Genomic DNA, 15,468 nt, shown 5'->3' on the forward strand with positions numbered 1-15,468 from the left:
CCCCTGTCTCGCTGGCCACCTCCCCAGGACCAACAGAGGAGCCTGGCCCTTCCTGTGTCCATGCTCTGCTGCCCTGTGCTGACTTCCAGTGGAACCTTCCAAGGTTTCTCCCACCTGGATGCTGCCATGCTTCTTCCTTTGAAAGGCTCCTTCTGGCTCCAGCATTCTAGGTACACGGTACCCTGATTTGCCTTAGTGATTTCTGTCTTTCTGGAAGGATTCTGAAAGACTACGGATGCAGTTAGAATCCTGGTTAATGAAGTGACAGGGTTGCAGAGGGCACAGGCCAGAGGAGCAACGAGTCTGGTTACTTGCATGTCTGTTGTCCTGGCTGGCTACCATGAGAATTTTGGGAGTGGGCATCTGCTCTTTAGTGGTTAAAATGCTCTTGTCGGGCCCGGTGCAGTGGTGCAGTGGTTAAGGTTCTCGCCTTGCACGCCCGGGATACCATATGGGCGCTGGTTCTAATCCCGGCAGCGCCGCTTCCCATCCAGCTCCCTGCCTATGGCCCGGAAAGGCAGTCGAGGACGGTCCAAGGTCCAAAGCTTTGGGACTCTGCACCCGTGTGGGAGACCCAGAAGAGGCTCCTGGCTTTGGATCGGCATAGCATCGGCCGGCGGCCATTGCACTCACTTGGGGAGTGAATCATCGGACGGAAGATCTTCCTCTCTGTCTCTCCTCTCTGTATATCTGCCTTTCCAATAAAAATTAAAAAAAAAATAAATCTTTAAAATGCTCTTGTCCCACATCAGAGGGCCTGGAATGGATTCCTGATTCCAGCTCCTGATTTCAGCTAATGCCGATCCTAAGAAGCAGCAGTGACCAGTCAAGTAGTTGGGTACCTGCCATCAACATAGGAAAACAGGATTTTATTTCCAGCTCTTGACTTTGGCCTGGCCCAATACCATATATTGGAGCATAGGAGGAGAGAATCAGTGGATGGGCAATCTATGCCTCTGTCTTCTGTCTCTGACTGTAAAACAAACAAGCAAACAAACAATAATGTAAATACTCTCAGTATGCCCCAGCACAGATCATTAACCATGAAACAGTGAAGATCAGAGTGTGAGGCACAGGAGTCCTTTCATCTTCATGACTGATCAACCCTTTCAAGTTCCTCTGTGTTCAGAGTGGCGTAAATAACTCAGGTTCACAGCATGTCCTGGTAGTCTGAATGCTGGAGCTCTTGGGGGAAGCTGATTGGGAGGGGAGTTTTATGCACACAGGGAGACTGCAGTGGATTCTGGGAGAAGCACACATTAAGTCCTGGGAGAATTGCAAGGATGAATTGGAAGGCCTTGTCTTACAAGCAACCTGCGGTGAGATGGTGAGCATTTCAGAAGCGTCAACACCAATAAAGCAAGTGAGAAAAATGTCTTACAAGAGGCGCAGGTGGATGAGAGAGGTCTCCAGGAGTGATAAGGTCAGAAAAAATAAACAGGGGCCCCAGAAATTCACGGCAGCCTGCTCGAAGGAGGCAGCATAACACAAGCTGCACAGCCCAAGTGTGGTGTGGGTGACATCTGCTGCAGCAGTGAACAGCTGTCCCTCTGCAGGGACTGAGACTGAAGCCCCTGAGTGGATGTGGGGAGAACATAGGGACAGCCAAGCTCCTCTTGGTTAGGTGTGTAGGGAGAGGCATCCATGAGCAGAAGTGTCCGGAACCAAGTGCTCCCCATGGTGCACCTGCAGGGTGGCAGGTGCACAAGCCATAGAAGGTGGAAAGATGGCTGCAGGTGACAGAATTCTAGTAGAAATCCTCATAGACCTGGTGTGTGAATCATTTCCTCTGTAGTAGGTCATATACAGTTAGTCAGTAGCTGCTCCCGTTTCCTCTGCACCTATAGGCGCAAAGTGATGCTTCCTTTCATGCCAACCTCCTTTTAAGTTTCCACCAACAAATTCCATTCCACTCACAGCCTGGTGAGTAGGAAGTTTTCTGCAGATTTAGGGGAGAGAGAAGGTGGATTTCACATGTCTTTAAACATGTAGTGCCCAATTCTTCCAAGGCATGTCCATTACCCAGAACCCTTCTGGGCTGCACTGGGCCAGGGAAGAGAGGGGTGGAATGGGAGTGGGGCATCCCTTGGGCCCTCTCTTTGGTAGATCCTAGGTAGATCCCATCCCATGCTCCATGCCATAAATGTTGCTTGCCCCTGACTGCTCTTTTTGCTAACACAACTTGAGGCCATCATAAGTGACAACAGCCACCCCGTTTAGAAGATAATTTGGTGGATCAGTTTTTTGAGTTTTCATGGCTGAACACTGGGAATTCCTCCCCACGAAGGCAGTGCATTCTCCCCCAGAAATTTTTGAATGGAATTTCCCTCCATCTTCTTATGTGAATCAACTGAGGTTCTAGGAGATTGAAACAATTTTCCTAAGAGAGGTGGAAAATCCAAATCCAAATTGGATTTGAGCTCAAGTCTGGCCTCTCACTTATGTCATATAAAGCAGAGGGGTCAGCAGGGGAGTAGGACCCTAGGTCTGAACAGTTACTCATGGCTATGGCAGATTTATTGCCTGATCACCTGTGGAAGGGACCCTGGTGTGTCAAATCCACTGCAGTTTAGCATTTGTTGCCATTTTGTTGGGGTGTCCTATCCTGAGTTGAGAAGACCCTGCAAGTGGCTCAGGGTCATTAAAGAGCATCCTGAGAGTGACACAGGTGGAAGGGCATGGTTTTGGCTCCTGCTGAGGTTGTCTGCTGGCAGCATTCCAATTGATACTCCAACTCAGCATAGAAAGAGTACTAGTATTCAGGACATTGACATACAAGCAAGGCCAGGGGGAGTCTGCTGCCCTCTGAGCCCTTCAGTGACTCAGGCTTGGCAATGAAGCAGTCCAGCTGGGAACGTGCAGTGGGAGAGGTGGCGCTGGGGCTTTGAATCCTGGCTTCTGTGTTTCACCTTCTCTCCCTCCAGGCCTGATAATACTTGCCCCTTGTGTGGAAACTTCTTCCACCAGCTTCTCATGATTTCATGGCTCATGCTTGCAAAAGCCTCAAATGCAGACTCAGATCCCAAGAAGTCGAAATGCTGCTGTAGTACAATCTTCTGCTATCCCAGGCAATATTAGTGTTAACTCAATTGCCGTTTCTTTGGGTCATGACAACTGTCACAGAATCACCCAGTCATCACAGACTTCTGACTGATTACATTTCTCTCAGCCTTTCCTCTTTGCCTCCTTGTGTCCTGGTTTACAGAGTCCTGGTTTTTAAAAAAATCATAACCCTGTGTATGTTGGCTACTTTTCAGTGCTTCCTGAAGCATCTCCATCATTGTCATAGATATAAAGTGGAATATGGGAGAAAAACAAAAGAATTGCCTTTCTTTGCAGTTGTTGTGGGTCAGTGGGCCCCACAACACATGTTGCTCTCTCTGTTCCTTTACTCACCTAGCCTTTTTCATGGGGCCTAGCTGAGCCCCATCAAAGGGCTGAATTGCAAGGCTCTCTATTTAGTGACCCATCAACAAACACATTCTGTGCTCTGTGATCTTGGACTTGACCATGACCTTGCAGCAGAGGTCCCCTGGAGGCCAGCTTGGTCAGCCATGTTCATTCTCCCCATGTAAAGTGCACCCACTTTGATGACAATGCCAGCCCCGTCCACCTGGCACCCCATTTCTGTGCCTGAGCTCCAGAGGGCATGTCATTCTGGATCCCCAATGTTGGGTGCATCCCCTTTCTGGTGATCTCTGATCTCCAAATGATAGATCTCCCAATTTCTGCCTAAATTTAGATAGATCCTCCATTGTCTGCCTGAGGCAAAAACAGAACATTTTGGATTCCTTTGCTTGTGCAGAATTCACATCTACTGAGCTCTCATGGATAGCTGCCCAGCATACAGTAGAAACTTCCATGCTTCCTTCCTGGCACCCAACCTGAGGCTCAGCTAAGTCAGCCCTGAGGGCTAAGGACACTGTCCTCCCACACAGAAACAGCACGGCCAGCCATCCTGATCCAGGTATGTGAAGACAAGGCCAAGATCCCGCTGTACGTGGGGGCTTCACCATCAGCCCAAGTGCACACAGGAGCTCCTTCAGGGAAGTGGGGATTGACGTGAAAGAACAATAGCGATAGGGCAAGGAGGCGTGGGTAGGTGTCAGCACTATTCAGTTGGCATTTACTTGAAATGCCATGGAATGTCCAACAGGGCTCACAGATAATAAGGATGAAAACTTCCCCCAAGTGTCCTGGTGACAAGAGAGCTTGGGCCTGTTGCTCCTCAGGGTGGGCTGCCAGCTGATGTTTCCTGAAGAACAAATGTCAGAATATTCCTGATGTCTTTCTGTGTGGCCTCAGGGAAGTCAGTTACTGTCTCTGAGCTTCTGTTTTCTTCCTGTGTTGAATGAGGTTGATGGTTGCTTTGGCACCTGCCTCCAGGAGTCTGGTGAAGTTCAAATGCAATGATACATACAAGAGTACTTTTAGAACTAAAGCACTAAAAACCTCTTAGACATTAGCTGAGTTGGAGATGGTGTTCTGCCATACCAGGAAAAGCCACCAGCTGAGATGTTGGCATTACATGGAACACTGGTTTGTGTCCCAACTGCTCTACTTCCCATCATCTTCCTACTGCTGGCCTGGGAAGATCAGCGAAGCATGGTGCAAGCATCTGGGGTCCTGCCACCCATGTGGGAGACTCAGAAGAAGCTCCCCGCTCCTGGCTTCAGCCTGGCCCAGCGCTTGCTGTTACAGTCAACTGGGGAGGGAGGCAGAGGTTGAAAGATTTCTTTGTGTGTGTCTCTTGCTCTTTCTCTGTAACCCTAACTTTCAAATAAATAAATCTTTTTAAAAAGTAATAATAACAACAGCAACAGATCAGCTGGGCTTTTCTAACTCTTACCCTAAGCTGCATAGCCATAAACACAGACGGGATTGTTTTGCTCAGCTTAATGCGCTCAGTGACAAAGTGAATATGAGCAAACTGTGACACTTGTACACGAGGGAACATTCCTCACCCTGAAAAGGAAGGGTATTCTGATTTGTGCTACAAGACTGATGAACCTTGAGGATATTACACTCAAGTGAAATAATGCCATCACAAAAGGGCCCATGAGCCGACAGCCTTCTGCTTGGATCTCTTGGCTACTGTGAATAACATTGCCTTAAACAGGTGCATTCAATGATCTGTTTGAGTCCTTGCTTTCATTTTTTTTCCTGCATATACCCAGAAATGGAATTGTTAGACCATGTGACGATCTTATATTTAAATTTTTTAGAGATTGTCATTTCATGTTGGTTTCATTTATGATTATAGCCATTCTAATGGAATGATATTTCATTTTGATTTTCGTTTACAGTTCCCTAATGACTAATAATGCTGGGCACCTTTTCATGTGCATTCTGGGCATTTACTTACCTTCTTTGGAGAAATATCTGTTGATTTTTTTGGTCATTTTATTTATTTTGAAAGCTAAGGAGAGGGAGTGAGAGTGAGGACGAAAGCTAGGAAGAACCCGCAATAAACAAGGTAGGGCCAGGATGAAGCTATGGGTCAGAAACTCTGCCTGGGTTTGCCACATGGGGGTCAGGGACCCAAACAGTTAAGCCACCATCTTCTGTCTCCCATAGTCCACACTAGAGTGGATTTGGAAGTACAGCTGAACTCAGCCCTAGGCACTCCGACACAGATTCAGCGCTCTCATACGGCAGTTTATCTCCCCGTGCCAAATGTCTGTTCCTGATCGTTTTTCCATTTGCTTGTTTGGCCTTTTGCTGGGAACTGAACTGTAAGAACTGCTTATCTGTTCTGCACATTAGATCTTTATCAGACACATAATTTTATAAATATTTTTCTGCTGAAATTCACTGTATTTTCTTTTCTATAATTTGTGCTTTGTTCACTATCTGGGTAATCTCGTTTGATGCACATTTTCAATCTTGATGAGGGCCACTCTCTTGTTTCTCATGCTTTTAGTGTCAAAGCTACAAATCCTGTCCTGAAAGTTTCCTTATATGTTTTCTCCTCACAGTTTCATATTTAAGTTGCTCATCCATTTTGAGCTAATTTCTGTTTATAACAAAGTAGGAGTCGAATCTCAATCTTTTACATGTGAAATTCTTTAATTAAAAAAATGATTCATTTATTTGAAAGGCAGAGTGACAGAAAGCGAGATGACAGAGGCAGAGCGTGAGACAGATCTTCCATCCACTGATTCATCTGGAATGCCTACCAAGGTTAAGACTGAAGCCAGGATCCAGGAACTCCAGCTCAGTTCGCATGTAGGCGACACAGGCCCAAGCACTTGGGCCGTCTGCTCCTGCTTTCCCAGGCTCCTTAGCGGGGAGCTGGATCAGAAACGGAGAAGCTGAGACAGGAATCAGTGCTCCAGTATGGGACGGTGGCACCAGAAGCTGTAGTTTAACACACTGCACCACCACACAGGCCTCGAGACTTTGTTCGTGAAAATTTAGCTTTGTAAAGCCAGAGACTGAGGGACTGCAGAACTGTGCTGGAACAGATACTGACGGATCACGCCTCAGAACCAAAGCCTCCAGCAGCCAGGCTGGGAGGCTGAGATGGCCAGAGGGGCCTTCGGAGGTGTGAACGGCTGGAGCCATAGTCCCTGAGATGAGCAGCTGGGATTGAAGGCTGCAGACATGCACAAAGCGGAGTCAAGCAGTGGGGAGTGTAGACAGTAAGCCAACCCCACATCCTTGGCTATTTTTATACCAAGCTAATTTTGAGTGTTCTATTTCTATGGAAATCAGTCTTTACCCATCTGTGAATCAAGCTTCTTATTTTTCTCTGTCAGCCTGGTGTGTGTGTGTGTGTGTGAGAGAGAGAGAGAGAGAGAATGTGTGTGTGTGTGTGTGTGTGTGTGTGAGAGAGAGAGAGAGAGAGAGAGAGAGAGAGAGAGAGAGTGTGTGTGTGTGTATGTTTCTCCTTGCAACACCAATTACATCTCGGGAAATCACATTTACAAGCCAGATGCCCCAGGCAGCCATTTCTGTCAGACTCCAGCCTGAGCCGATTTCTCTGAGGAGGAGGAAATTCATCAGGATTTAAAAAAATATATATATAAGAAAGAAAAAGAAAAGAAAAAACACACATCACAAGCATCAGTCTCACAGATTTGCTTGTCTGAATTTCCATGTAACCGGATCCTACCACTCCTTCATTAGACACGTTTTATCCCACGGAAACCCATAGGAGCTACTTAAAGAAAGACACAGAGGAAGAAGAGGGGAAAGGAACGAGCTGCCAGGAATAGGTGGGGAGGGAACATTCCAGAAGGATCAGGAGCATGGCCTCGTCCTTCCTCCAATGGTTCTCCCTGGGAAACAGGTCTACCTTGATGGGCAGGATGTTTCCTTGCAGGGTCCTCTTCTGGGTATATCTCTGAGACACAACTTCCTTCCCTATCAGTCTGGAAGCTGGTGCTCAATGTCCCCTCATTTGAAGATTGGCAGAACATCCTGCAGACTTGATGAAAACTTGCAGCATTTCTAGCAGCATTATTGGACCAGCTTCACTTGAGCCACCGTGCTTGGAACTTTGGAATCTTGCAGATGTCTTCTTCTCACCAGACTATGCTAAGAGACTTGGTCTGCATATGTTGTGAGTAGAATTTTCCCAAAACAGAGGATCTCATCCTGCAGGGGGCCTGATGTCACAGTTCCCGAGTCAGAGCATGGGACTTTGTGCCATGCTTTGTCCCTGGTAGAGCAGGTTTGCTGCCAAAAACCTCTAATAGCTATGGGGTCCCCCTAACACAAACAGAAATGAAGGCCTATCTGATAGTCCGTTCATCTTGGTAATTAATTCCTTCCAGAGTAAAGATGATAAAGGTTCAGGGATCTCCCCTGATGAGTTCCAATCACTGATTCTATTAGAACAGCTTTCTTGCTTGCTAGTAATAGCATCATCTCAGGCTTGGTTATATTCTTCCCATAAATTTTAAGTGAACCATATTGAACAGCTCTGCTAAATTTTATTGTGTTACACTTCTAAAAGCGTAAGCCAACTTTCATCCTGAAGGTTTTCTAGGAAGTTGTCATTTGGTCTAGCAGTTAACATACCTCCATCACACTGCAGAGTGGCTGGGGTTTAATGCCAGCTCCAACTCCTACTCCAGCTTCCCCCTAATGTAGGCTTTGGGAAGCAGCAGTGAGTTCTTGACAAATGTATGGGAGTCCCAGACTGAGTTCCAGGCTCCTGGCCTTCGCTTGGCTCAGGCCTAGCTATTACAGACATTTGAGAAGTGAACCAGAGAGAGTTTCGGGGGAGATGTGTGACCTCCCCTGGTCACCACTAATAAGTGGTAGAACCGGGATTGGAGTCCAGTCCGTGCAACTCCAAAGTCTTACAAACACATCACCCTGCTTTGTCAAGTTCAACAACACCTTGCCTACCGGACAGAACCTTCACAAGAAGCCCCAGGATTATAGACACACAGGAGCCATCCCTTCCCCTGCCTCACAGCACCTCTGAGGGTTCTAACCACAAACCTCTCACCTTGGGGCTTACATCTGCCTCTTAAGTTGGCCAGCTCTGCCATTCAGCTGGGAAATGGAGCCTAGCATGCTGTCCCTTTGGTCCTACATCCGTGGCATCCTGCCCTGTGCCAAGTGAGGTGGCACATGACCAGGGTTCTCCAACCTTCCCTCTGTGCCAACAATACAAAGGGATGCTTTAGTGCTTCCCTTTAGGGTCCCAAAGCAAGATTGGGTTGCTGTTCCTCCCTTCACTTCTACTTTGCTCTCAAAATTTCTCATGCAAAATTGCTCTTCCACAACAGGCTATGCTGAAATTTCTAAAAACCCAAAAAGTGAACAAGAATTTTAATACTTATATATGTGGATTTTTCAAAAGATTTTCCACCAAAATAAACCTATCCTTTAGTTTCATTTTTCCTGAATTGCTTGAAACACTCTTAAAAAGCTGGGTCAACTCTTCCTGGGTGGCCATTTTTCAGGATCCTAAGTTACCTAGACAGAGGTGGAAACTGTTTTACTCTGGGAGTTTTAGAAAATGGCTGTAGTTACATGGTATCCTCTCCCTGTACCCACAGACACCCAGAGTGTGGGTCCATTTGGGCTGCTGTGATGAAGCTCTACAAACTGCGTGGCTTAAATAACAAGCATTTACTTTTCATAGTTGTGGAGGCTGATGTCTGTTGAGGGCTGATTTCCTGGTTGTCAGATGGAAACCTTCTAACTGCATCCTTCCTTGCTGGATCACCTCTCCTGTGTCTTATTACAAGGCACTAATCCCATTACCAAGTCCCATACTTCCTAATCCAACACTTTGGGGCTATACTATAATATACGCACAGCACACATGTGTTTCCCAGCTAAGGGAACCATAACCATCCCTGAGTAAAGTTGTCTGCAGTATCCAAAACAGAGCAGTCCCTAAGCAGATCAGGGCTGCTGTTCTACAGTGTGTAGGGTGATATTCTCTAAAGCAGAGAGCTTGAGCTTGGAAAAAGGATGCAGCTGGTGGCAGGTGCAAGCATCTTCAGGGTGATTCCTCTGATTCTGCTTGACTATCAGCTTTTCTTTCAACAGCACGAAGCTTGGGCAGCATTGGAGCTCTGTGACTTCAACTTGTTAGCACTCACACACTCAGCACCTCAAAACAGGCAGAAGCAGATGGTGCTGCAGGTGCATGGTACACCCTGGGAACCTTTGTCTGCCGTCTGCCTGGTGAATGATCACAGGACCCCAGCGTTCAGCAGGAAGGAAGCTATTTGTGGATTCACATCTCAAGAAGTGTGTGCCTGTTTCAGCAGGAAGTGTCCTGACTCCCTGCAGACACCTTCCAAAGAGTGGCCCGGCAACCTCCTGAATGCATGCAATCTCTGGCTCCTCCATCTGATTTGAGGATTGACTGATTAGCAGGCAGGGGAATCCAGCGCTTTGTCACATTTGTTGAGAAGTCCCCGACCTTGATAAACTATGTCTGTTGGTCTAGACCAAAGGCCCCAGCTCTGCCTCAGCGTTTTGGGCAATGGGGCAAATTCATCTGCAGATAAGAAGTTGAGCCACGTCCAAGAATAAGACAAACATTAAAATCCATTTTTAAGGTTTAAATGGATATTCAAAAGCTACTTTTTTTAAAAGCAAGGGTTTGGGCTAGCAGTGAGGACATGGGCATACCATACTGGAGTGCTGATTTGGATTTCTGGCTTCAGTGTCTGATGCCATTTCTGGGTAGTGCAGACCCTGGAAGGCAAGGGTCATGGCTCAAGTAACTGGAGAGAAGTAGTCTGAGTTCACGACTCCTGACTTCAGGCTGATTCAGCCCTAACTGCTGGCATTTGAAGAGTAAACCTCAGCTCTTTCTGTCTGCTTCTCTGTGTCTCTGTTTCTCAATTAAATATCTGAAAAACTACTTGTATTAAATTACTTATAAAATGCTGAGTCCAAGTAAAGCTAAGTTTTTGAAAGTCTTAATTTTTCAACGCAGTGAAAAATAGTTTTTAACATGTTTTATTTTTGGATGCTGTTTACATGGTTGAGAAGGATGAATACCCATATGGACCACTGGTTAGGGTGGAGAGTGTTGGGGAATGAGGAAAAGTGGATGAAACAATTGTTTCCAATTTTTCTTCCTGTATCTGGAGGTAGGAGGAAAGAAGGAGAGAAGGCTGCTCCCAGCAACATGACCACATCTGTACCTGGGAATGGGGGACTGCTCCTTGATGTCATCCTGGCCTGACCAACAACCAGCCCCGACTCACGTGCTCACCAACAGGAGGTACAGCCCACCAGGGAAGTTCTCCAAGTTCCCCACCAAACCCACTCTCATGCATGCCAATAGTTGTCAGGCCCTTGTCCAGTGTCGTTCACCTCCCAGTCATGGTCTTTGCGTGTACTAATGGATATTGTGACCCAACCTGCACCATACCAAATTTCTGGGTATACCTACAGATGCTGAAGCTTGGACCAGCCTGTCCTGTTCCTAATCCCCAGTACCCATTTTGGCCTGTACAACTACCCAGCACTTAAGCAAACCAGCAGATAGTGCAATCCCACAGGGTGAACCCACATATCTCCCACAGACTGCCCCTAGACCTGATTCTTTCATATGCTGGTTAGTGTCATGGCCCAGTCTAACACAACCCATCCTCTGTTCTGACACTCACTGACAGGTGGTTTAGTCCTGCTGGGTAGGCTCCCCAACCTTAGTTTTAGTGTGCTGGTGGGTGGTAATTGGTGGTGGTCAATGCTAACTAGCCCAGCTCAGGTCTCCTATGTGAATGGTGCATTGGTCTAACCCACAAAGGTCTTTACGTTTCTCTCCTTGAAACCTCTCAGTCTCAGCCCCTTGCTTTCCTGCAAGTAAGGTGGCTTTGTCAATGGAAGTCTCCTAGAAGTCATTCTTCACCAACAATGTGCTCCCTCAGTAGTCCTCCTTTCCACATAACCACATACCACCTTGCTTGAGCAATCCACAACCCCTGTTCTCACAAGCATACAGGTTCTCCAGCCCAAACTTCCAGCAGGGTGGTATGCTGGCCTGAATCCCTGCCTGTCCACCTGGGAGCCACCCAGGACCCCAGCTTCAGTCTTTTGGCACATGTGGCAGCCTGGAATCCTACCCCTTTGCCTACCTGGAACTCAAGCATACTAACAAGTCCCCAAGACTGGACCACCAGCACACCCCTCCAGCCTGCCAACCTGGGGGCCTAACATCTCTCACTCTCTACCCACCTGCCTGGGAACCAAGTATGTGAGTGAGTTCCCAGGCCTGCTCCACTCCACCAGCCCCCAAGTGAGTCCCCCGGTCCCTGATGTTACCTAGGCACTGGCGCAGGGAAGGACAAAAAGCAATTTAAAAAAAAAAAACATTCCTATGCATTTAGGAGGTTAACATACTCAGATCTAAGGGATGGAGACAGCAACACCAGAAGGTGGAATCCGTATCCATGACCTGGCATAGTTTCAGGCAAATGTGCTAGACATTCTGTTTGTCACTGCTGATCCACACACTGTCCATGTCTCTACTCTCAGCACACAGGCTGCACCTGCACTGATGAGCCAGGCTCTTTGGCCTCCTGCTGCATTGAGCTTGGTGGAGATCAGGGTGGCAGGTGATGGAAGGTAAATACTTTGGCTTCCTTCCTCTATCTATGGAAGGCCATAGCTCACATAGAACTCTGAAGCCTGCTTCTAATTTGACTGAGGCATTGCGTCCTACTCTCCTTGCTTTCAGATGGTCATTTCAGCCTTCGTTGCTGGATTCCCTTGAATCTATTTAAACGTTTGTGCAATTCACTACTCTCTTGGGTAACCCTGGCAGATGCAGCCATCTGTTTTTGATGGAATCCCGACAGGTAGGGAAAGCCTGAGCAAGGGCTTTGCCCTTACATTCTCTTGACAATATCTACCAGCCGAGCTGGCAGTCCTCCTGCCAGGTGGATCTCTTCACTTAGCAAATCTTTACTGTACACACTCTGGTGTCATCTATCCTGTGAAATGATGTCAAGCAACTTAGAGATTGGAGTGGCTCTCAACTCAAACTTCAGCAGGACAAGGCACACAGGAGGAATGGAATGGAATGTGCCCTCTTTGCAGCCAGGTGGCCAGATGTGGAGTCCAGGGCCAGATCCAGTCAGCAGTGGCAAGAACAGAAGGAAATGGGGCTTAAATAAAGGCAGCCAGCAGGTACAGAGGAGGAAGTAATTTGCATCCCTGAGGCTCTTTCTTACTGCAGAGTGGTGGGGTAGGGGAGGCGAGACCAGGATGATAGAGGAAGGAAGAGAGGCAAGGCAGTGAACTCAGAGGCCCCTGGAAGAATCCGGTGTCCAGATCTCAGAGGGTGGGAGTGAGGCTGCAGGATATGGGTGCATGCAACAGGTGCAGAGGAAGAAGACTCACCTCTCCATGAGGCTGAACTGGTTTCTCAGTTCACTGGCCTTGGCTGTGATGTTGCCTGCTGCTGAACGATTCCCTTGTAGAGTCCTTGTGCCTTGCATTCCTCTTGGTCCCCAACTCTGCACCCTATTCTGTAAGACCACGCGGGTAGATGCATTTATCTCTACAAACCCAAGAGAAGTAATTTTTTTTCAAGTGCCAGGGACTGGTCTGAGATTTTGATGTGTTTTCTGGTGCAAACATCATCGTAATCCTCCAGAATTTTTATTATGATTCTCATTTATCAACAAGAAACAGGAGGCTGAACCTCCTGCACAGGATCCTGTGGCTACAGAGTGATGGAAGAGAAGAGACAAATGTGTCTGGCTGGAAAATCCACGCTTTCCCCAACACACAGCCCTGTATTGAATTTAACTCTGTTATTAAGAGACTGGGTTATATAAATAAATGATTACACTTTAACGACTGGGAATTCAGGTGGCCTTGTACAGAAATGTGTTGCCTTGAATCTCAAGCAAGGTATAAACACAACCACTGGCATCTCAAACCTGGTAAGAGAGACATATTTTAGAATGTAAAACAGCTTGTGGGAGGGGTGAGAATGCCATTCCAGCATCTCTGTCTCCCATTACTGCTTGTTCAGGAAAGAATAGAAAACTGACAGCTCACAAACCTTCTCCTCAGTGATCGTTTCACCGTTTTTGAACTTATTATCTAGCTCAAGACAAACATCTGATTAAAAGAACAATATGGGGGGACAGGTGGTTCAGGGAGCCGGTGTGATGGTTCAACAAGCTAATCCTCCATTTTGCAATACTGGCATCCCATATGGGCTCTGGTTCCAGTCCCCATTGCACCACTGCCAATCAAGCTCTCTGCTTGTGGTCTGGGGAAGCAATGGAGAATGGCTGAAGGCCGTGGAATCCTGCACCCGCATAGGAGACCCAGAAGGAGCTCCTGGCTCCAGTCTTCAGATCAGCTCAGTTCCAACTGTTGTGGCCAAATGCGGAGCGAACCAGCGAAGGGAGGATCTTTCTGTCTCTCCTTCTCTTTGTAAAATCTGTCTTCAAATAAAAGACAAAACAATATTTTTCTTAAGAATACTGATAACTGACATTTGGTACAGCAGTTAAGACACTGAAACTCCCTCATCCTACACTGTTGTGCCTGGGTTCAAATCTCTGTTCTGTTTCCAAGTCTTGCTTCCTGCTAATACACTCTGGGAGGCAGCAAGTGATAAACCAAGTACTGGAGTTCCTGCTGCCTGTGTGAAAGACCTGGATGGAGCTCCAGGTTCCTGGCTTTAATGTGGCCCTGTCCTGGTTACTGCAGGTATCTCTCGATGATGGCGGTTGACAGCCCCCATTACTGATGAGTGCGTGGCTGCTGGCCTGCAGCTTGAACTCCAGAAACGTATGTTGGATGATGGATGATGCTGGACTAAGGGAACACCTGCAGAACATCCTGCATGCCCCAGGCCAATGAAGAGACAGTTTACAGGAGGACTCTACTTGATCTTTTGCTGTCCAATTAAGATCTTACCACATTTTACAGCCTGTGTGCAGTGAGAAAGAGTCCCCCACACCTCCATGACATGTTTCCTGTCCCTGGGCTCTGTCAGTCACTGCCTCCTAGTTCTCTATTGCCCTCACCTCATCTTGTGCCTCACAGATTACTCTTCCCAGGGACAGACTTTGTGAGGGGCTAAATGTGTCATGATGGAATTCTGACCCCCCAGCATTTCAGAATGGGACTGCATTTGGAAATGGGGTCACTGGGTGAACATCCGTCCCTTGGTATCCACAGGGCATTGGTTCCAGGATCACTAAGGATCCCAAACATCTGCAGAAACCCCCAGTCCCTTACACTGAGCTAGTGTTGGGTTTGCCTCATCGCTGGCCTACATCCTCAGTCTGGCTGTCTGATTCCCCTTGCCTGTGACTTGACTTGAGACTTGCTTTCAGCGTGTCTGTCCTCAACTGCTCCAGCTGCTCCAGCTGAGCAGCTCATGTGGCTGGGTGGCCACACGTGGGGTTGTCCTGTCTGTGCTGTGCAGACACAGTCCTACAGAGATTGGCAGTCTGCCTGCTGCATCAGCATTGGAGAGCCTGGCCAAGCTCTCCTCTCAGAGGCAATCTGGGGGAAGCAGGGATTTTGCAGTGGGGCTCCTTGGTGAGCAGTTCCTCACTATGCTCCACCACTTGGAACCTACTGGCTTGTATGTTGAGATATGAGGAATTAAAGAACCTGGAGAAAGATACTAAGACTCAGAGAAGGCCCTTACCAACTGTGCAAACCTTTCCTTCCATCTCTGATCCTGATCAGACCTGAACAGTCTCAGAAAGGAGAAGGGGAGACACTGTAAGCCCCTTTCCTCCAGGTCACTTGGCTGCCTCATGGGACCTTCAGGTAGAAGTGAGGGCACTTTTCCCTAGAGGCGTGTTGCTGACTTCTGTGGTGGCATGAGGCCAACGTGATTCAGACGCTCGGAGAATAGAACCTGCCACACTTCTACGATGTTATTGCCCGGAACCCCCATCCTCAGCTCTCCCCAGGACCACCTGCAGACCCTGTTCCCAATAGGGTTTTTTTTAAGATTTATTTTATTTTTATTGGAAAGGCAGATATACAGAGAGG

Source organism: Ochotona curzoniae, unplaced genomic scaffold, assembly GCF_017591425.1.
Source record: "Ochotona curzoniae isolate NIBS_2020 unplaced genomic scaffold, NIBS_Ocur_1.0 contig_3332, whole genome shotgun sequence".
Classification (NCBI taxonomy): domain Eukaryota; kingdom Metazoa; phylum Chordata; class Mammalia; order Lagomorpha; family Ochotonidae; genus Ochotona; species Ochotona curzoniae.